This window comes from Falco cherrug, chromosome 3 (genome assembly GCF_023634085.1).
Source record: "Falco cherrug isolate bFalChe1 chromosome 3, bFalChe1.pri, whole genome shotgun sequence".
Classification (NCBI taxonomy): domain Eukaryota; kingdom Metazoa; phylum Chordata; class Aves; order Falconiformes; family Falconidae; genus Falco; species Falco cherrug.
In genome coordinates this window covers 1,184,542-1,206,047 of record NC_073699.1, presented here as the reverse complement: position 1 = coordinate 1,206,047, position 21,506 = coordinate 1,184,542, and the positions used below count along the sequence as shown (strand labels likewise).

At 46.9% G+C, this 21,506-nt stretch overlaps 1 long non-coding RNA gene across 1 annotated transcript; it reads right to left on the bottom strand.

The window, feature by feature from the left end:
- Positions 1-16,471: 16,471 nt before the first annotated feature.
- On the bottom strand, positions 16,472-21,280 carry LOC129735682 (uncharacterized). Its single transcript, XR_008731496.1, has 3 exons — positions 21,190-21,280; positions 17,483-17,720; positions 16,472-16,641 (listed from the first exon to the last, which is right to left on the bottom strand). It is a non-coding gene; the product is annotated as an uncharacterized LOC129735682 (long non-coding RNA).
- Between the last annotated feature and the right edge of the window lie 226 nt (positions 21,281-21,506).

The following is a 21,506-nucleotide window of genomic DNA, read 5'->3' as shown; positions in this document are numbered from 1 at the left end:
GATGGGACAAGCTGTCAGTGTCTGCTGGTTGCAGTGCTGCTGGCCTTTACCCTGCCCTGGGCAGAAGCTGCAGAGGCTGCTGCTGGCAGAGGCAGGAGCTTGCAACAAGTGCTGGCAGCTCCTGGTGCCCGAGCTGCGTGCACCTTCTGTGGTGCTGCTGCCTGCCTTGCTGGCAGACGGGCTGTCTCCTCCCGCCTCACCCTGATGGAGGGCATTGCCACCCTGCACGCTGGGCTGTCCGTCTGCAAGAGAAGGCGAGGAGAGAGGCTGCGTGACTGTGGCCCTTCGCCCGTGCCCCCGTGTCCCAGCTGGAAAAGCCCCTGTGCCGGCTCCCCTGCCAGCCCCCAGGGCAGCACGCGGCCACACAGGGAGTTGCCGCTCGGCTCCCAGAGCTGGCTGGGGAGCGCACTGCTCCGGCCATGGCCCACAGTGACTCCTGGGAGCATCCCCAGCATGCCCGGGCAGCCTGCAGGCACGGTTAGGTGGGCTCAGCTTGCTATGTGACCGGGCCCTCCCGTCCCCTCCTGCAGCTCCCGCCTGCCTGTCGGCAGCTCCTGGACTCGGGAAGACGTTTGTCCCGGGCTCCCTCGGGCTCCCTACCTGTGCGTGTCGGCCCCCAGCGGCCTGCGAGCTCTGTGGGCAGGGGAGCGGTGGCAGCTTGTTCCTATGGGGGGACAAAGCCTGTCCCTGGCTGTCCTGAGGCGCTGCCAGCGGCCGCCTGTGGCCCATCTGCGGGCAGGAGGAGGAGAAGTCAAGGACTGGAGGCGGCTGCCTTGGCACAGCGGCCCCCACAGTGGCGGCAAGCCCGGCCCTGGCACCAAGGCAGCTCCGCGTGGCCCCGTCCCACCACCGGCCTCCTCGTCCTGCCCCGTCCCTCAGCTGGTGCCGGTTCTGCAGGCCCGGCAGCCTGCTGTTGGGCTGGGGGGGGGCGTTTGCCTCCTCATGCGTGGGCATCTTCGGCGGCGCCTGCCGACGACCGGCCATGGTCACCCAGGGGAGATGCTGCCTCCTGAGGGAGTGGCTCTCCTGGGAGTGGGCACCCCAGGGCTCTGGCTCCTTAAATACCCGCGGGGTCACCGTGGGGACCCGCATCACAATGACCTCTGGGCACGGTGCGCCGCCTGCATCACAAAGCCCTGGCGATGCTGTGGAGCCTGGCGGGGACTGGCTGTGCCCGGCTGTGCCCGGCGTGGGGCAGCCCCTGCTTGCCCCTCACAGAGGCCCCAGCAGGCCCGAGCCCGCACCTCCCACATGCCCCCGGTGCCAGCAGCCTCTGCAGAGCTCAGTCCTGTGTGCGTGCAGCAGCTCTGGGTGCCACCGCCCGGGGCCTTGTCCCCAGGCATGGCTCCCACGCAGGGTGCCCAGGCCTGGGGACGCTCCGGTGCCCGCCTACAGAACGCAGGGGAGGCCCGCAGGCCCGTGCCCAGAGGCCACTGGCCACGCCGAGCTGCTCCTGGCAGTCGCCATGGGCCGCGGGGTGACCAGCCCTCTCCCCAGCCGGCTCTGGGAGGCCCCTCCCAGGCTGCTCTTCTTCAGTGCCTTTCCTCCAGAGATGGAGCGTGCACGGGCTCACACCCACAGCCAGGACGAGGGAGCAGGGCTGCCTCCCTGGGGCTGACGCTCTGTGCTCCCTTTCCAGCTGGAACGAAAAGAAAAGCTGCCTTTGCTCCCAGTTACAACACAGAGAAACACCTGTGTCTCATGCACATGCCTGCACCTTCTCTGACAGAAAATGGCTTTGGGGCACAATGGAAACTGCTGGGGAGAACAAAAAAACCCATTAAAATAAACGCTGCTCAGCTGATGTTGGAGACCTTGATATTAGGCACCCAGACTTGTTCTCCTCCCTGCAGTTGTCACTCCTGGACCAGGAATTGCTTGCTAGTGGGTGAATCTGACAGCAGCAGCTCCCAGGCAGAGCTGGGAGCAGCCCCTGGGGACACCTTTAGGCTTTACAGCAGTGTTTGCTGCCCCAGCACGGGTCCCCTGCCCCCTGCAGGGACCAGGCGGGAGGCTGGAGGGAAGAGTCCCACCAACAGCTTTGGCCTCCAGGCTGGAGAACCCTGTCCCAGGCTCAGGCACCGCTGCCTCCGGGCTCCCCTACCCCATCCTGGGGCAATAAGGCAACTCTCTTCCTTCTACAGAACAACACTCAAAGCTTAAGGGGAGGAGGAAATGCCTATTTCCTCCCTAATGCAGGTTTCCCCCAGGCCTAGAGGTTGCTGCTGTCTTCTGCTCGGCTGGGAGAGGGGTTGGAGCCTTTCTCCACCTCTCCTTGGCTGCCTTTCTCCTGGGCTGGGCTGGAGGGTGGGGAGTCCAAGTGCCTCCAGTGCCGAGTGCCTGCCAAGGAGCAAACGCTCTCAGCAAAGCAGACGGCAACCACAGGTGCTGTTTCCCAGAGGACCTCTTGAAAGGAGCCTGCAGCAGGACCTGGCAGCTGGGAGACCCAGCACTGCGTGCCTCTTATCACGGCCGATTTTGTCGCTTGCATCCTGCTGCCACTCTCTCCCTCACGAGCCTGAGCAGGCAAACCCCTGCCCTGCAGCCGGATGTCTGTCCTGCTCCCCCGCTCTGGAGACCTGCCGCCCTGGGTGCCCCGAAGGAGAGGGTCGCTGCTGCTCTCAGCGGTGTCAATCGCTGCCCGTACCTGGGGTTGCTGTCGGTCCTTCCCCGCAGACCAGGCTCCCCACGCCGCCCACTCTGCCTTTGCTTGCTCGAGCTGCTCTTGCCACTTGGGCCTCACTTGCTCCCACTCTGCAGGCAGCTGCCAGACCTCCTGGAGGGGATGGCAAGGCAGCAGAAGGCAGGATTAGTCTCAGCGCCTGGAACGGGTGTCCTTCGGGTCTGACCCGTGTTGCCGCCCCTTGCCTCAGCTGGTCGGTTGGCAGGGCTTTGCCCCTAACACATCGGGGGCTCTGGGGTCATTCTAGGCTCCTGGCAAACACAGCTGCGACCAAAGCCCTCCACTGTGAACAGCCGAGAAAGGACTTGGGCATCTCCCATAGCCCCTGGGCCAGGAGAAAGTGTTTTGTGACAATGCAGGGGGCAAGGAAGATCTGAAGGAGGTGACAGACAGCTGACAAGGAGCGCACGTCCAGGGGTCCTTTCAGGCTGGCTCTCTGCACAAAGAGGCTTCTGCCGAGTCCCCAGCAGCACGGTAGCTACAGCAAGGCACGCACCTGCAGCGCTTTCTGGCAGTCGTCTGAGGATGGGAGTGTAGAGGTGGGTTTGGCTGGAGAAGCCGGCTCCTGCCTGCCTGCCTCCTTCATCCTGGGGGAGCTGCCTGGACGTGGGGGGAGCGCACTGCAAAGAGGCACCGGGAGCAGTCGGCATGAGCACGGGGCAGTTTGCTCTCCCACTTTCGCCTGGCACCAAAGCTCCCCAGGCTGGCAGAAGCAGCACGCGAGGTGGGGCCATCTCTGCTGGCAGCGGGGAGCCCTTCCTGAGCCCCCTCAGATGGACGGGGGAGGACTGCACCTCAGCTCTTGCGTGAGGGAACCACAGGGACGTGGGGTGTACTCAGCATCCGCCACCTTCCCCAGGGAGGGGCCCACAACAGGGGAAACAAGCACATAAGAGCCATGCGGCACATGTCAGGGACCTTGCCGCGTCCCTGCAGCCGGAGTGTCCGGAGGGGATGTCTCTCCTCCACGGGTGCAGGATCCCTTTCATCCCTTCCCACCAGGGTCTCACCTCTCAGAAGTCTTCTTGCCCAAGTCTTTCTGTCTTGTGCCTGGCCCCTGACTTGGCAGTGCAGCAAGGGAAAGCTTCCTCCGTCTCTGCAGCAGCTTGCCAGGATGCGCCTCTGCACCTGGCAAAGGAGGAAACTCAGCAGAGCAGCCCCCAGGGGAGTGCCTTTTGACGGAGCTGTGGTCACCCAGCGCGGGGCAGGGCCTCAGCTGGGCAGCAGAGACCTGTTCCCATACCTTGTCTGAGCCTGGACTTTGCTGCAGCCTTCTTGGCCCAGGCGGACAAAGCCTTGGCCACTGCTCTGCTGACCACCGTAAAGCAAAACCTGGGCAGTAAATGATGACACAGGCTTGAAGAAGGGTGACCCCTACCCTCTTGCAGCTTCCCAGCACTAATCCTCACGACTCTCGTGTGAGGCACGGCACCTCCCTTCCTTGTGGCCATGCAGCCATGCATGGGTTTTATTAGCAATCTCCCCCCAACACCGGGCGGCGTAGCTTAAAGCCCTCCCTGTGTGCAGATGGCTCTCTCTGACGGGAGTGACGGGCAGGCTGGGCATGAGAAACGCAGTGACGCTGCCCGGCCACTCCAGGAGAACACACGTGTAACCCCAACTCATCGTAAGTTAACCAGAAACCAGCCCCTTCAGGTCAGGCCCCCTCCCAGACTCAACGTGCAACGCCGAGCCCCGGCAAGGCGCACTCCTGATCAGGAGCTGGGAATCCGCCCGCTTGGTCAGTCGAGGGCTGCAGAGGAAACGCACTCACCTGGGGAAGGCGTGGGCAGGAGCAGCCTGCATCCCCCGAGTGCTGGTTGCTCCAGCGGAGACGGCTGCACCGGGCATCCTCAGCCTCTGTAAAGTGACACAGAGCTGCTAGAAGGTTTCCAAGGCACTTTGCTCTTGGCTCCCAAAGGAAGCAGACCTGTCTCCTGCTCCAAAAGGAAGCCACTTTTCCAAACCCCTCCTCCAAATCTTCCGCCGTGAACATGAGCCCTTGCTCTGCTCTGGAGAAGCTGCACTCCGTGTCCCAGCTGGAAAAGCCCCTGTGCCGGCTCCCCTGCCAGCCCCCAGGGCAGCACTCGGCCCCACAGGGAGTTGCCGCTCGGCTCCCAGAGCTGGCTGGGGAGCGCACTGCTCCGGCCATGGACCATCCTGTGTTTTAACCATCATTATTTCAAAAACACCAGCCGCCTTCTCAGGGTCGTCTCGGTAATTTCCTGCGGTTGCTTTTGCAATTCTTCAACTCTGTTATTGAAAACGGGACCGTCACCGTAATGGGTCCTTCATTTCCCACAGCCTGGCGCAGGGGAGCCTGTATCACTTCCCCTGGTTTGGCCCGCTCCCACCCTGCGGCTGGGCTAAAACCTTCTGCCCCACTAAATCGCTCTCCCTCTTCACAGCCACTTTCCCTGTGTGAAATGTGTTCATTTGATTCGTGTCGATATAGAACAATGCTAGGACCGCAGGATGAAATGTAACCTTCTCTCTTACATACCCTTGTATAACCACACGCTTAAGAAAAACAGAGTGATCAATGTCTATAGTTCCTGTATCTTGCAAAGAACATCTGGCTACATACCTCATTTCTGTATCTTAAAAAGGACATCTGGTTACACACCCTGATATGCAGGCTGAGCTGCTAACAGCAGAGTGTTAAGTAAGAGAAGTTTACAGGGCGCATGCGTAAAATCTAGGGTCATCCTAAGGGTGAGCCGAGGAAGACTGCTGACTTCATCCACCGACCGCCAGACAGGGGTTAAGAAGTCCCTCGGAGATAGAAAGAGCATGCGCCACGAAGTACACGCCTGTTCCAAGGACCCATTTACATAAACCGACCCTTTCTTAGAAATAGCTAGGAATATGTCTTAGTTTAGGAAACATAAACCAAAAATAAACTTTGTACAGCGCGCGTCTTGGTGGAGCGGAGGCTCCCGGCGCACCCAGCGCTGTTTGCTTGCCTCTATTTGCTTAATAAATTGCAAACTTTGATTGCAATCCTATTTTGGGACTAAGTTCTTTATCACACCTGGGGGCTCATCCAGGATGGCTTTGGCTCCTGAATTCTGACTTGATCAAGGAGGGGCGCCCCACCATTTGGTGGCTCCTGTTCGAGTCAGGTCGGGACTAACGCCATCCTGAACCTGAATAAAGGCAAGCAAAGAATTTGATTTTTTTAATGAGCTCCCTTGCTGGCTGCAGCACTGTATTTTCCCCGTAATTCTGCGTGCAAAGATCCGAACGAAGACAGAGTCGTAAGTATTTAAGGCGCATACCGTTCCCTTGGGTGGGATTCTGTTGCCTGTGTGTGTAAGAGTGTGACTGAGACGGAACTTTGTTCCAAAGCCATTGTGGAGGTCTTCTAACCGTGGTTCCAATCTCCCGCGAGGGACTTGGCCGGTGAAGGACCAAAGCGATTCCTATAGGATTCGTGGGTGGGTGATGGGTCCTAAACCCCCTGCAAGACACTCCTACTAAGGTAACCAAGGGCTGTAGGAATTGCCACAGTAAAATTCCTAGATGGGCCAGACAAAATTGAAGACCAGGGACCACGAGAAAGGGAGCAAATTGCCAGACATACCACCAGAAAGTCCATTAGCAATAATGATTAGAAATTGGAACAACAAGGGCCCCATAAAAGGAAAAAGTAAATTAAAAATGATCCAGTATTGTATGGTAGAATGGCCAAAGGAGCCTATAAGACCACATCTCTTTTGGCCTGTTTTCGGTTCTTTTGAAGACTGGATTTGCCAGGCCTTAAATATGCATGTTAATTCAAAGGAACCTTTTAGTCAGGAGGAAAGTGATTATGCAGGATTATGGATCGGGACTTCACATCCTTTTCCAGCCTCAATACTTACACTAAAAGCAGAAGAAGAAAAACAGGAAAGAGAAAAAGATGATAAATGGGAGCTATTAGATAACCTACCACCTCCATATCTTAACAATCCACGCCTGGCGGCAGCTCCCACTCCAGTGGCCGTGGTATCTCCACCAGTACCACCGTTGCCCCTGCCTCCACCACCAACAGCACCAGAATTAGATCGACCCCCAGCTGCACGTATGAGAAGTAGGACTGCCGTATCTGAGGGAGCTTCTCTATATCCCTTACGAGAGGTACCCCTCGGAGGCAATCAGGGAGGCATCGGGTTTGTGGCAGTCCCATTAAATACTACAGATGAAAGAAATGGGGACCCTATTAGGTGATCCCTTCGGAGCAGCTGAAAAACTGGACCAGTTCCTAGGCCCCAATACTTATACTTGGGAAGAAATAACAGTCCGTTTTAGGGATCTTATTTACTGCTGAGGAGAAGGGAACGATTAGGCAAGCTGGAATGAGAATTTGGGAAAGACAGAATCAGGCAGGACCCCCGGGAGACCACAAATGGCCAAATGTGGATCCCCACTGGGATCATCAACAACCCCAAGGAAGACAGAATATGAGGGACTTGAGAACATTAATCATACAGGGAATAAGGGAAGCGGTTCCCCGAGGGCAAAACATTAATAAAGCATTTAATGAACAACAAGGGAAAGATGAATCTCCAACAGAATGGTTGGAGAGATTAAGGAAAAGCCTACAAATGTATTCTGGAATTGATCCGAGTACAGTGGCCGGAACCACACTCCTTAGAACACAATTTGTGGCTAGATCCTGGGGGGACATAAGAAGGAAATTAGAAAAGTTGGAAGACTGGCAAGAGAGAGGATTAGAAAAGTTACTTAGGGAAGCACAGAAAGTATATGTTAGGAGAGATGAGGAAAAACAAAAAGCAAAAGCCAAAATCTTTGTAGCAGCAGTAAGAGAAAGCCAGAGAAATAAGACCCCGTCTGGAGAGAGAAGGGAAAAAGGAACAGAGAAAACACCCAGGGGACAATCTTATCGAGAAAGATCCACAATTCCTGTCTCTTACTATTGCAATAAGAAGGGGCATGTTCGGAAGAACTGTCGCAAGCGGGAACAGGATGAGAAAGTATTCAAAGAAGAACAGAGGTGTCAGGGGCTATACCTTCTGGGGACTTCAACATCGACAGAGCCCTTGATAAAATTATTCATCGGTCCCCATAAGGAGGAAGTTTTATTCTTAGTGGACACAGGGGCTGAAAAATCCACTATTAGAAAACTTCCAAAAGGAAGAGAAAAAGGGAAGAGTTGTATGTCAGTAGTAGGGTCAAGAGGAGAACCTTTTCAAGTACCTGTCTTGAAAGATGTAGAAGTAGAAACAGAGAAAAAAAATTGTCTTAATGGTTTACTTTTGCTCCCTGAAGCGGAGTACAACTTACTAGGAAGGGATCTGATTTTGAAACTAAACTTGAGGATTCAGAGTCAAGGGGACAAATTGCAGATTAAATTTCACACTTTAACACAAGAGGATGAAGAAGCCATTAACCCTTCAGTATGGTATAAGGAGGGGGAAACTGGAAAGATAGAAATGGGCCCCATAAAAGTGCAAATAATAGATCCGCATTGTCCCATTAGAGTCAAACAATACCCTATACCAATGGAGGGTCGAAAGGGATTAAAACTTGTAGTTGACAGACTTCTGGAAAAAGGAACTTTAGAACCACGTATGTCACCTCATAATCCACCCATCCTCCCTGTAAAGAAATCTGATGGGTCATACAGGATGGTACAGGACCTGAGAGCTGTAAATCAGCAAACAATCACTAAATTCCCTGTAGTGGCAAATCCTTATACTTTACTGAGTCATCTATCTCCCAAACATACTTGGTATGCGGCGAATGAAGAGACGGGACGCAGCTTGATGCAAGCAAATGTCCCTTTATTAGTGATTTTCTTACAATTATATATGTTTCTACCTTCTACATATTACACACTGATTGGTTAAATCTTAAGCGTAAAAAACACTGATTGGTTAATATTTAAGGCACACCGTTAGAACAATAGGTACTTACTAGTTTATCTTGACCTAGCAATAATTTTTATTCCAAGGTTAGGGAGTTTCGTTCTACGCGGCTTTCTTGATTACATATTGGCGCCATCCGTTCCCTTATCTGGCTACTTGTTTCTCTGTCCGTCTGGTTGCCTCCTCAACTGTAACGGCTCAGGGGTCTGCAGTTAGCTTGTTCCTTTGTTCCCAGGGCTTGTGCCCTACAAGTTCTAACAAGTCTCTATTCATCAGGCTATCAGTACTTGGACTCTTGTCCTTGAGGCCTTGTCCTACATTGGTATAGCGTAATAGATTTGAAAGATGCCTTTTGGGCCTGCCCCCTGGGTGAGAGATCCAGAGATTATTTTGCCTTTGAGTGGGAGGACCCTGAAACGGGATGAAAACAACAATTAAGATGGACTGTACTACCAAAGGGGTTTACAGGATCACCAAATTTATTTGGACAAACTTTAGAGAAAATCTTACAAGATTTTACATTACCCAGGGAGGTAAAATTATTGCAATATGTGGACGATCTACTAGTAGCAGGAGAAACTGAAGGAGGAACCCGAGAAACTACTATTAAATTGTTAGATTTTCTAGGAGAAAAGGGATTAAAGGTGTCTCGATCAAAATTACAGGTTGTAAAACAGGAAGTGAAATATTTAGGGCATTGGCTGAGTAAGGGAAGAAAGAAGTTGGATCCTGACAGGGTATCCGGGATCCTAGCCTTAAGACCCCCACAAACTAAAAAGGGAAATTGGCAGGTATTGGGATTATTAGGATATTGTAGACCATGGCTTGAAAGCTACAGCGAAAAGATTAAATTCTTATATGAGAAATTAATAACCAACTTCAGGGATTCACAGAAGATGATCAGAAATTTGAGGAAATAAAAAGGGCATTAATGCAAGTGCCTGTATTGAGCCTCCTAGATCTGGGAAAACCTTTTTATTTTTTTTGTGAATACATCAAACCAGACAGCATATGGAGTCCTTACTCAAGACTGGGCAGGAATTAAGAAACCCGCGGGGTATTGTTCTAAGTTACTTGATCCGGTAAGTAGAGGATGGCCTGCTTGTCTCCAAGCTTTGGTCGCTACAGCATTACTAATAGAGGAAGTTAGGAAGATTACCTTTAGTGCTCCTTTAAAGGTGTATACTCCACACAATGTCAGAAGTGTTTTACAACAGAAAGCGGAAAAATGGTTAACAGATAGCCGGATCCTAAAGTAGGAAGCAATACTAATTGACTCCCCTGACTCAGAACTGAGGGTAACCTCTGCTCAGAGTCCAGCACAGTTTTTGTTTGGAGAACCATCGGAGAAATGACAACACAACTGTTTAGAGGTAATTGAAACCCAGACGAAGGTAAGGCCAGATTTAAGGGATACTGAATTGGAGAAAGGAGAAGCACTGTTTACAGATGGCTCCTCCCGGGTATGGAAGGGAAAATAAAATCAGGATATGCAAGAATTAATAAGGACCTAGAACCTGTGGAATCAGGACCTTTGAGTCCATCATGGTCAGCTCAGGCTTGTGAGCTGTATGCCCTGTGTAGGGCCCTGGAATTGTTAAAAAAGGGGAAAAGTGGGACTATATTTACAGATTCTAAATATGCATATAGGGTGGTCCACGCTGTTGGAAAAATTTGGGAAGAAAGAGGTTTAATTAATACTCAAGGGAGGAATTTTATACATCAGGAATTAATAGTAAGAATTTTAAGGGCATTAAGAGAACCAAGGGAGATAGCAGTGGTACGTGTGAGAGGACACCAAAAGGGATTAGATTACCAAACCAGAGGAAATAATTTAGCAGATAAAGCAGCCCAGGAAGCAGCCTTGAGGACTCAGGACGTAGCACAGGAGGAAGACAGACAAGAGGAAGAAGAAAAGAAGTTTACCCCTGAGGAACAAACAAAATTGGAGAGAATAGGAGCTAAGTTAGAACAAGGAAAATGGACACTGCCTGATGGGCGAGAGATGTTGCCAAAAGCCTATGCTAGGCAAATATTGGAACATTTGCATGCACAACACATTGGGGTACAAAGGCGTTAAGTGATCATTTCCTTAAACAATTTGGCTGCATTGGGATTTTTGAAATAGCAAAGCAAATCACACAGGGTTGCTTAACTTGTCGGAAGATAAATAAGACAGTGTTTCGACAAGTAGCCATGGGGGGGAGAAAACCAGCTTACAGACCTTTTGAGAAAGTACAAGTTGATTTCACTGAATTACCAAAGGTAGGGAGGATAAAATATTTGTTGGTAATAGTAGATCATTTAACACAATGCGTAGAAGCTTATCCTGTAGCACGAGCTACGGCACAAACAGTGGTAAATATTTTATTAGAGCATTTGATACCTAGATATGGGATAATCCAGTACGTTGATTCTGATCAGGGCACACACTTTACTCCCAAGATAATTAAATTATTATGTCAATCATTAGGTATTCAGTGGGAATACCACATTCCGTGGCACCCACAAAGCTCGGGGAAAGTAGAAAGAAAGAATCAAACAATAAAACAACAATTAGCTAAGTTAATGATCGAGACACAAATGCCCTGGACAAAATGTTTACCATTGGCACTTTTAAACATAAGAACTAAACCACACAGTGAGACTGGATTATCGCCATATGAAATGTTATATGGCATGCCTTATTCTCAAGGGATGCCTCTAGGGAACAGTGTAGTTGAGGATCATAGTATCCAAAAATATATCATTACCATCGGAAAGAGATTAAAAGAGCTGAGAGAAATTGGGATGATGGCTCAAACACCACCTTTAGGTTTTGCAATGCATCAGTTGAAAGCGGGAGATGAGGTGTTGATAAAAACATGGGAAGAAGAAAACCTATCTCCCCTCTGGTGATTTGAAGAATCAGTCAGCAATATGCAGGCGGGCGGAGGTTATCTTTATTCGGCAGCGCTGGGTGCATGGGGGATCGCTCCACCAAAGTCATGCACACCGAGGGGGCTTTTCAGTCCCCCCTTTATACAAGCTACTCAGACCTACTCATTAGTTTTCCAAGAAATTGTTTATATATTCATTACAATTCTGAGAATCCATTTACATATCTCGTGCCTGCGCAATGTCCTTGAGGAGCTGTCTCTACGCAGACTCTATTCCTTAGCGGCCATGTTTAAAGTCTCCATCTTCGCCACATCGCATGTACAACAGGAATCTAAGACAAAATGTCCCTTCTAAAGATAACCAACCCAAGGACTTAGCAGTCTGTGCATCCGTCACGTGGCAGTAAGGGTCCTTGGACATTTCCCGACTTTCAACTAAACATAGGTGTGTCATCCTTTAGATAAGTGGTACGGCATTCACTATTCACTGGGAAGGACCTTTTCTTGTTTTATTAACTACAGAAACAGCTGTAAGAACTGCTGAGAAAGGATGGCCACATGTTTCGCGAGTAAAAGGTCTGGTGAAGGAGTGGAAAATAACATCTGAACCAGGAAGAACTAAACTAACCATCAGAAGAACTTGACGAAGCCTTCATCAAAGAGCATAAGCTAAGTTGCTGTGGGAATTTCATTGTAATTACTCCTGTAGAATTAAGCAGTCACCGGGAACAGTTAAGAGCCAGTAATGTATTAATGTAGAGGAGGATTGACAAAAAGTCGTACCCTCTCAAGCCCCTGGAGAGGAGCCGGTACTAGTGCCTGTCCATCGTGTAAACAGTGTTGTTTATTTTTAAGGGCTAAGTGTTCCAAATGTTTTAAGTATATTACTTCCCCAGGAGGAGGACAGGAACACTATCTAAATAACAGCTTAGAGTTTCGGTGTATTCGGTACAAAGCCACCACCCCCTTCCATAACCTACCCTGGGTAAGGTTTTATTGTTGTGATTTAATCAAGAAGTGTTTTTAGGAAATAAGAGGCAGTAATAAGCTATCCACAATAAATACCAAAATTTTTGGGACGCAGCATACAAATTATCTCATCTGGCTGTTTAAAAGAGGCGATCCCTTAAGATTAACGAAGAGGGCAAGACCGGATAGGGAACTGGTGCTGCGGCTTGGAAGGTCTGCCAAGGGCTGCAACCCCTTCAGGCTGTGACCATCGATCGCTATAGCCCTTACCGGACCTCTTCTAGTCCTGCTTGGGGTGAGTTCCTTAACCCAGGCTACGACCAACAACTGCAATCAATGTATAGTAACTACTAGAAGGGGACGGGTAAGTTCCCAAACCTTGGTGTATCATACAGTCTATGACTGTAAAGACCAGCAAATAGGAAACTGATTTCATAACCAAACCCAGTATGCTCTATGCAGAAAAGGTAACAGGACCGTATGCTATGATCCAAAAGAACTCCCTTCTCAATATTGGGTGGAAATTAAGACAAATTCGGAAGTAGGTAGATTAATTGGAACAAGTCGGGTTATAACCAATTTGAACACGTCAGTATCAGTAATCTTTGATGCATGTGATATTATAGATGATGATCCAGACACTAATTGTGGGAGTTTGGAGTGGAGATGGTACTATAGTAATCAACCAAAATACATCTGCCCCGGCGGACATCAATGTCAAATAAACGCTGATTATGTACCTAGTCAAACCGCGAGGTATCAATTGGCACACCTATGCCGAAGAAGGGGATGGTCCTGTGTATGTTGGGATACTGCAGGCTGGGGATATGATAATCCACGTGGAAGTTTACAAGCTTCAATCACAAGGGTACAAACAGACAGTAATTGTACAACCCGTACCTGCAATCTAGTAAATTTAACCTTATAAATTTAGAGATTTGGAAACAGAAGAAAGTAACCAAAATTGGACTTAAGATATATGGACCTGGAGAAGACCCGGGAGTAGTTATTAATACTAAAATCAAAGAAAGGATAAAAGAGTCAGTGCAACATAGACTGTTATTCAACTCATTTTATCATGAAACAGAAACAGGAGTAAAATACGAAATTCCCACAGTTGCTAAAAATCTATTTATAAATCTTGCTGAAAACATTGCTAAGTCATTGACTATAACTAATTGTTATGTTTGTGGTGGAACAAATCAAGGTGAACGATGGCCATGGGAGGCTATGGAGAGCAACATAAGCAATCCCCAAGCATGGGAAACAATGAAAAAGGGTAATAGAAAGCAACAATGGGTACTCCAAACGAGTATAATTGGAAGACGTTGTTGGCAAAATCTAAAAAACCGAACGAAGACAAGTAGGTAACCTGGAGTGTGAAGGAGGTTACCTATGGAATGAAACTCGGAATAGCTGGGATAAATGGGGAAACCCACGGGAAATGAATCATCAATTTAAGAACTGGACCAATGGAACAAACACACCAAACGGTTGGCCAACTCCTGAAGGATGTTACTGGATTTGTGGCAAACTAGCCTATGCATATTTACCAAAGAACTGGACAGGATCCTGTGTATTAGGAACTATAAGACCCAGTTTTTTCCTGTTACCCAGAGTTCGGGGAGAGCGATTAGGGGTCCCAGTATATGCTGAAGCTGATGAGCTAAGGAAAAGGCGCCATAAACAAAGCTTACAAATGGAAATTGGAAATATAATGAATGGCCTCCTGAAAGAATCATTGCCTATTATGATCCAGCTACGTGAGCAGAAGATGGATCCTGGGGTTATAGGACCCAAATATATATGCTTAATAGAGTAATTAGGCTACAAGCTGTAGTAGAAATAGTTGTGAATAAAACCGCAGATGCACTTGGATTAATTGCAAAACAAAATACCAAAATCACTTAGATCTGGATTGTTTGTTAGCACAAGAAGGAGGAGTCTGCGGAAAATTTAACCTTAGTAATTGTTGTTTAGAGATTGATGATGAAGGAAAAGCCGTAAATCAGCTGATAAAAGAAATGAAGAAAATTCCACATGTCCCAGTTCAAACTTGGAATGTAATCAATCTAGAAGGATTAGGCGGGGGGGGCGGGGAATGTATAGGCAGTGGTTGGCTTACTAAAATTGGGATCATTGTATTGGGGATATGTGGAGGATTGCTAATCATTCCATGTTTAACACCTTGTTTTACCAGATTAATACACTCGGTTATACAAGGGATACAAATATCAGCGGTACCTGTTCACCCAGAACCAGGGAAAGAGAAAACCCATTCCCTGATGATAATAAAAACAAAAAAAGATCCAAAATTGACACCAATTTGACAAGTGTTGACTCGACTGGAAACGAAAACACGACTCAATACCATAAAAAAGAAGATGGGGGATGGTGAAATGTGTTCATTTGATTCGTGTCGATATAGAACAATGCTAGGACTGCAGGATGAAATGTAACCTTCTCTCTTACATACCCTTGTATAACCACACGCTTAAGAAAAACAGAGTGATCAATGTCTATAGTTCCTGTATCTTGCAAAGAACATCTGGCTACATACCTCATTTCTGTATCTTAAAAAGGACATCTGGTTACACACCCTGATATGCAGGCTGAGCTGCTAACAGCAGAGTGTTAAGTAAGAGAAGTTTACAGGGCGCATGCGTAAAATCTAGGGTCATCCTAAGGGTGAGCCGAGGAAGACTGCTGACTTCATCCACCGACCGCCAGACAGGGGTTAAGAAGACCCTCGGAGATAGAAAGAGCATGCGCCACGAAGTACACGCCTGTTCCAAGGACCCATTTACATAAACCGACCCTTTCTTAGAAATAGCTAGGAATATGTCTTAGTTTAGGAAACATAAACCAAAAATAAACTTTGTACAGCGCGCGTCTTGGTGGAGCGGAGGCTCCCGGCGCACCCAGCGCTGTTTGCTTGCCTCTATTTGCTTAATAAATTGCAAACTTTGATTGCAATCCTATTTTGGGACTAAGTTCTTTATCACAACAACATAAACACAGTTCCCATTTAAGTGATTAAAAACTGATAGAAACCGTTTATCAAGAAACCAGTTTTACAGTACCTTGTTCTTTTCACTCCCGGTTGTTGCTGCAGGTCTAGAAAACAGAAATATATTTCAGTACTGAAATGCTTACATTGATTATGAATAACACTACAGTTGCTTTGAAAACTTCACTGCAGAAATGAATTAAACTAAAATCTAGTATAACAACTTTGTTAGATGTAGTTGAAGACTGAAACAGTTACTGTCTACCATTATGTCTATTGGAAGGCTATTTTTCCTGCAAGATATTAAGCAAGTAGTTGAAATAACTATTCTCTCAGCTTCACACAAAGTGACAGAAATCTTACAGCTACAGACATGTAGCTATACGGTTACGTGCATTCCCTGTTTAATACCAGGGGTTTAGCTCTCTTCAGTACTGAGAATCCTTCTCCTACAGGTCAAAGAACTGTAATTTTGGATTCTCTGGTGTCCTGCGTCTGGCTGGGATGCAGTTTATTTTCTTCACAGCAGCCCACACAGCGCTGTGTGTTAGATTTCTGACCAAAACAGCGGTGATAACACACCAGATTTTTAGCTAGTGCTGAACAGTGTCAACAACTTCTCTTTCTCACTTTGCCACAACCCACACAGGTAAGTTCAGGGTGGGCAAGAAGTCAGGAGGGTACGCAGCTGCAAGAGAAAAGGTGGAGCGGGGAGCAGGGCAAAAAATCCTGAGATACCTGCAGTGAAAGAGGAATTTTGCTTTTCTGTAAGTCTCTCCTCGCCCTTTTTAAACACATGTAATACTTCTACGCCTGTGCACACACTCATGTAATTAATCAGAATTTGTGCACGTGACCTCGTTGTTGACTTGGCCAGCATGTTCAAGGCACTCTAAACAAAAAAGAAATGTTTGTCAACACAAAGCGCATCAGGTAGTGTGGTCACGCGAAAGAATAAGAATCTTCATATGCATCAGATTTGCCAAAAAACCCCAAATACAACAAAAACCCCAAACTTGCCTCCAGCTCTCAGGTCAGTTTTTATCAGTAAGTTTTATTTTCAACATTCCTTATATGCATACCTTCCTTCATCCTGAGACGTTTCACTGGAAGTGCTATCGTCCGGTACTTGACCATGATTGCCACTGGAAGAGCTCATCTGCTGATGAGCCTTCTGCTTTGAAGGCTGTCTTTTACTTTCCTTTGCACCTTTGGCATTCAGGGCAACTTTAGTGCATTACACGGAAAGAAAGAAAAAAATCACCGAGTGAGTAGGTTTGCAAAAAGTATTTCTGTGAAACAGACATACTTAAGATGATGTCCAGAAACAACTGAGACGACAAATATCTATGATAAAACCACAGACTTGACTGCAAAGATCATGGAAGATACCCAAGTGCTTAACAAACCTGCCCCTAGGAGTGAGGGGGACACATGGAATCTGAGCTAGATCCAGGTTAAGCTGGACTATATCCAAATAGCCACGGTACAGAAAGCATCTAGAGCAGAGATTCCTTGAAGGACAGACAGGAAAAAACTCCTGCTTAGGTTTACATAAAAATATGTGTGCCTGCTTTAGACTTTTGAGACCGGTTCGGTAATATCATCTTCTCCTGACAAAGGGCATATTAACTTAATGAAAACACCAACTGCACGGAGATCACTAAAATCACCTAGAAAAGGGAGTAGTAGCAAACCCCAATTTCCTACTTTTCTTTTCTAGGTGGCCGTTTCCTACAAAAGTAACTGCTTTTTCCAGTCTGCTTTTCTTTCTGGTTTTGAAGATGCATTTTGCCTCAGTATTAACATGTAAATCACAGGAATTTGGGTGGGGTTTGTTTTCTTTTTTTGTCCACTTTTCTTTTTTTAGAGCAGGCAATAAAATTGAACCTCCATCGTGAGCTTCGTGTTTTCTAAAAAGAAATTTTCTTCGCTTTTTGAGAAGCAGTGGACTACTCACTAGGGCTTTCACCCCTGGGGAAACTACTTCAACTACTACAGTATTAGAAAACCTAAGACACTTACATAGCACTACAAATAAGAATTAGAGATTATTTCCTTAGCTTACCCTTTCATTGGCATTTTAATCAATTTTGAGCTCTCCCCAGATGAAAAACTCTTTTTGTTTTTTTCTTCTATAGTGTTTTCATTCTCCATTTTCAAACAGGCGTTCTTCCTTAGAGTAATCTTTTGCTTCATTTGCCAATTAGTCATGTTGCCTGGTGGTGTATTTAATTTATCCAGACATTCCTGTTTTGCCACCGCCTGTGCTCTTGAACATCTTTCTTTGCTTTTTTCTTCTCAACCTATAAAAACAAAGTTAAGCTTCGTGTATTTCTTAGTATTTCTAGAAGACAGAAACACCACATCCAAGATGGATTGATTCAGGGTTTACCTTTGAAATAATACAAAATGAAATCTTTTTTTTAATCCATAGAGAAGCATTTTCACAAAATTACACCACAAAGTGTATTATGTCATTGAGAGTTCTTCAAATTCACTCATCATGAAAGACATAACAAAAATACAGCCCTTAGAAAGAAAACAATAGTGTATCTTAAAACATGAACAACAAAAAAGTGAAAGCATTACAGATGGACAGTTAGAAGGACTGCAGCGTTAGTTGTAACACCACCAGAAAAAAATCAAGTGGAACTGTGCTGGGCTACTGCTCCCTGAACAAGGGGAGGAAAGAAAAAAAAGATCCCAAACCCACAAACACAAATGGTTTCACAGGAAAGAGGAATTTTCACAAAAGACAATGAAGACACACCATGCAGATATCACAGCACATGAATTAATAGTCAAGACCCTGTTCAGAAGCTATTTTCATTCTTTGATTCAGAATCAGAACCGACATATTTATATGGATTTCTGTTTATGGCAATGAAGTGATAACTACTTGCACTGGAACCGAGTGCCACCTGCTGTTAAACTGGAACAATAATGCATTCCGTTTTCCAAAAATGGGGAAAAAGACAACTCTCCACTGCCCTCTTTATTCACCAGTCACCTATTTCCATTAGAACACAACCCAATTTGTAGGAAGCATCTTCCCTTCGTGACAAATAGCTGAAGTGAACAGGACCATTGATCCGGAGCGAGATTAAAGAATAAAGGAGTAGCAGGTGAACTACCTCTTTTGGCAGCTGTACCTTCTCTTTCTCCAAAGCCAGGACTACTATTTGCAGCATTCCTACCTTACCCTTAAATCTTCCCGTATCTTGTTTTAGTTCTTCATCAAGATTCCTTTTCAGCATGGCACATGATTGCTGAGCATTTGCAAAAAGACTTTCCATTTCTGTTTCTCCTATTTTGTTGTCGATAAAGCAGTCCCTGGGAAAATCGTCACTAAATCCAGAGTCTTTTCCAGGTTCCCTCTCTGTTACAAAAAGTGCATTTTCATCACGTGTAGAAACTGGTCTTATTTTAGGAATCATATTAGAAACGTCATCCAAAAGACTTGGGTTTTAAGCTGTATCTCAGGAAGTATTCACAACCTCCCACTGCATTTCTGCTACTTCCATCTTCATTCTCTTCCATTTCCATAAGAGGCTTTTTTTTTCTCTCTCTCCATTTGCTAGAGGCACCTTTGTATCATTGATATTATTTGTGCAATCTTCTTCATCCGTACTCCAGGTATCTTCCGTGTTTGCATTTCAGTTATCTTGATCAGAAAGGACACCAAGACTCGGATTACAGTTTCCATTTTGGGTACTTTCCCACCTAGCATAAGTTTAATATCTCCAAATTCACCTTTACTTTCTAAGTTGTTACTTGACTCTGTTGCATGAGATGAAACAACATGAGAACTCTTCAATTCATCGCTGAAGCCATCTTCTGACACTTCTTCCACAGGGGAAGTAGTTTTCCCAGCTTCATTAATTTCACCAAACAGCTGCTTTAGTTCTGCTGTAACATTTTGAAAACTTGTTTTCAACTCCCTTTTCTCATTTTCAACCCACATTCTTGCATACCTTTCTTCCCAAGGTTTTGAACGTAACTGCTTGTCAGCACTGTGCAATTCCTCATTTTCCGATGTAAAATTGCTGCCTTATCAGTGGGATTTTCATGTGCTGTTTTTTTCTATCAAGTTGGTAGTTTCTAAAATATATTTATCCTTAAGTAAACAGCTACAGACAGAAAGATTATCAAGAAAAAACAATACAGTTAATCTATGCAATTCCTGTTGCAAACTCATCCTATAATAGAAATAAGGCATTTTGAAAGCCATTTTTATAATAAAAATCAAGGGATACTAAATGAAAGGTTCACTGCGTCACCATCTTCTTAACAAGAGAAGGACTCGGAAACAACAGTTTCTTGGGTTAGATTTGCCTAGGCATTAGGGTTGCTTTTACCTTCTCGCCTGCTCGCTTTCTGTAACTGCCAGCATTTGTCACAGAGCATGTTTATTTTTCACGCTTTATTGCTTTAATACCATTTTTCATTAAGACTGCCAACATTTTTCTCACCCACCCTCCTCCCTCCATCGCGCTCTACTGTCTGGCATTTTACAGTCCCCGGCCGTCTAAGCTAACCCAAGGGGAATGAACATGACAAGCTTTTTACCGTTCACCACACAGAGAACTGGCTAAGGGAGGATTATTTCTTCACCCAAGCTTCAGAAATAATAAATTCCATTCCAAGGTGCAAAGGAAAGGATTTATTAGGGAAACCTGCCTGCTCCTGCCCTCACCCCAGGAATCAGGAACCCAAGCTTGCAGGAAAACCGCACCATGCCTTAACCCTACCCAGCCCCCTCAAGCCCCTGTCCCCACGCTGTTTCTCAACAGCTCCGACTGCTTCTGCCCCGTGTCACAGTCCTGCCCACACGCTCCCTCCCCACACGCCTCCTCGGCTCGTGGTGCCTTCTGAACAGGGCCTGCAGCCCTGGTGTCCCAGCGGGCTGAGACCCTCACGCTCCTCGCGCTCCCCTCTTGTCAGCCAGGCCCTGTTCTCCCACGGCAAAGACCCCTCTGCTCACAAGAGGGAAGGAGCACCTCAGCCAGACACCACCTGTCTCACCCTCCCCCTTCCCAAGCTCACTGGCCAACTACTACCACCTTGCAACAGGCTTAATAAGTCCTGCGCTTTGCCTGCTAGAATTAGGCACGTCCCTCTCTCGTGATGCCCGGCTGTGGGGTGGAAATCATTTGCTACGCTGTCCCTTCGGGTGTTCCAGAGGACGCCAGACCCCTCTGTGCAGCCCTGCCCCGCACGCCCGCCACAAGCAGGACACCTGCCTTATTCCCCTCTAGGATACCCTCTGAGAAAACCCTTTTCAAACACTTCACGTGGCCAAACAAGAGCGTATTTTGCAGAGGCCGGGGCAGCATCAGAAAGGTCACCACATTTCAAGGCGTTCTCTTTGATCTTTGTCTTACAAAGAGGAAGACCGGCATGTTTAATCAATCAGATCAGCGTATTATAGACAAATCTCCCTCTTCACTTGAACGTGCGTTTTGCACAGGCAAAAAAACCCGCATTTGCCCGCACTGTTTCTCAGCAGTGCACAAGAGGAAAAACACCGCTCAAAATTTAAGCAAACCAACTGAAAACAAATCAGTGTAACAGCAAGCATCTGGCATAGTGACAAGGATTTTACCCCACCATAAGAAGACTGTATCCAACTTTACTTCAGACTGGGATACAGCCTTCACCTACAGGACTCTCCCTTCAGCATTATTCACTGACTGGTAAGTTTTCTTTACCTTAGTGTATAGTACAACTTACTGAATCAGGCTGTAATCCAAAATACTTGGGTTTACACACCCACACCCCATAATATTCAATGGCATCCTTCACGTCTTCTTTCTCAGCTGATGATGACGTATGAAAGGTAGATCCCGAGTTCTCACGTGCAGTGAAAAACCACACATTTTTATAACCAGCATGACTTAATACTACTTATTTACACCTAGAGTGCATCTTGAATCATCCTACTTGTGACAAAAATCTTAACAAAATAAAACATCCCCTCAAATTTGTGCACTCCTAGAGAGAAAATTATCATAATACAGACTGAAGATGCATCTGTGTGAAATCCTTTCTTCCAGGGCATTATACCTTTTAACGTATACGGGAAATTG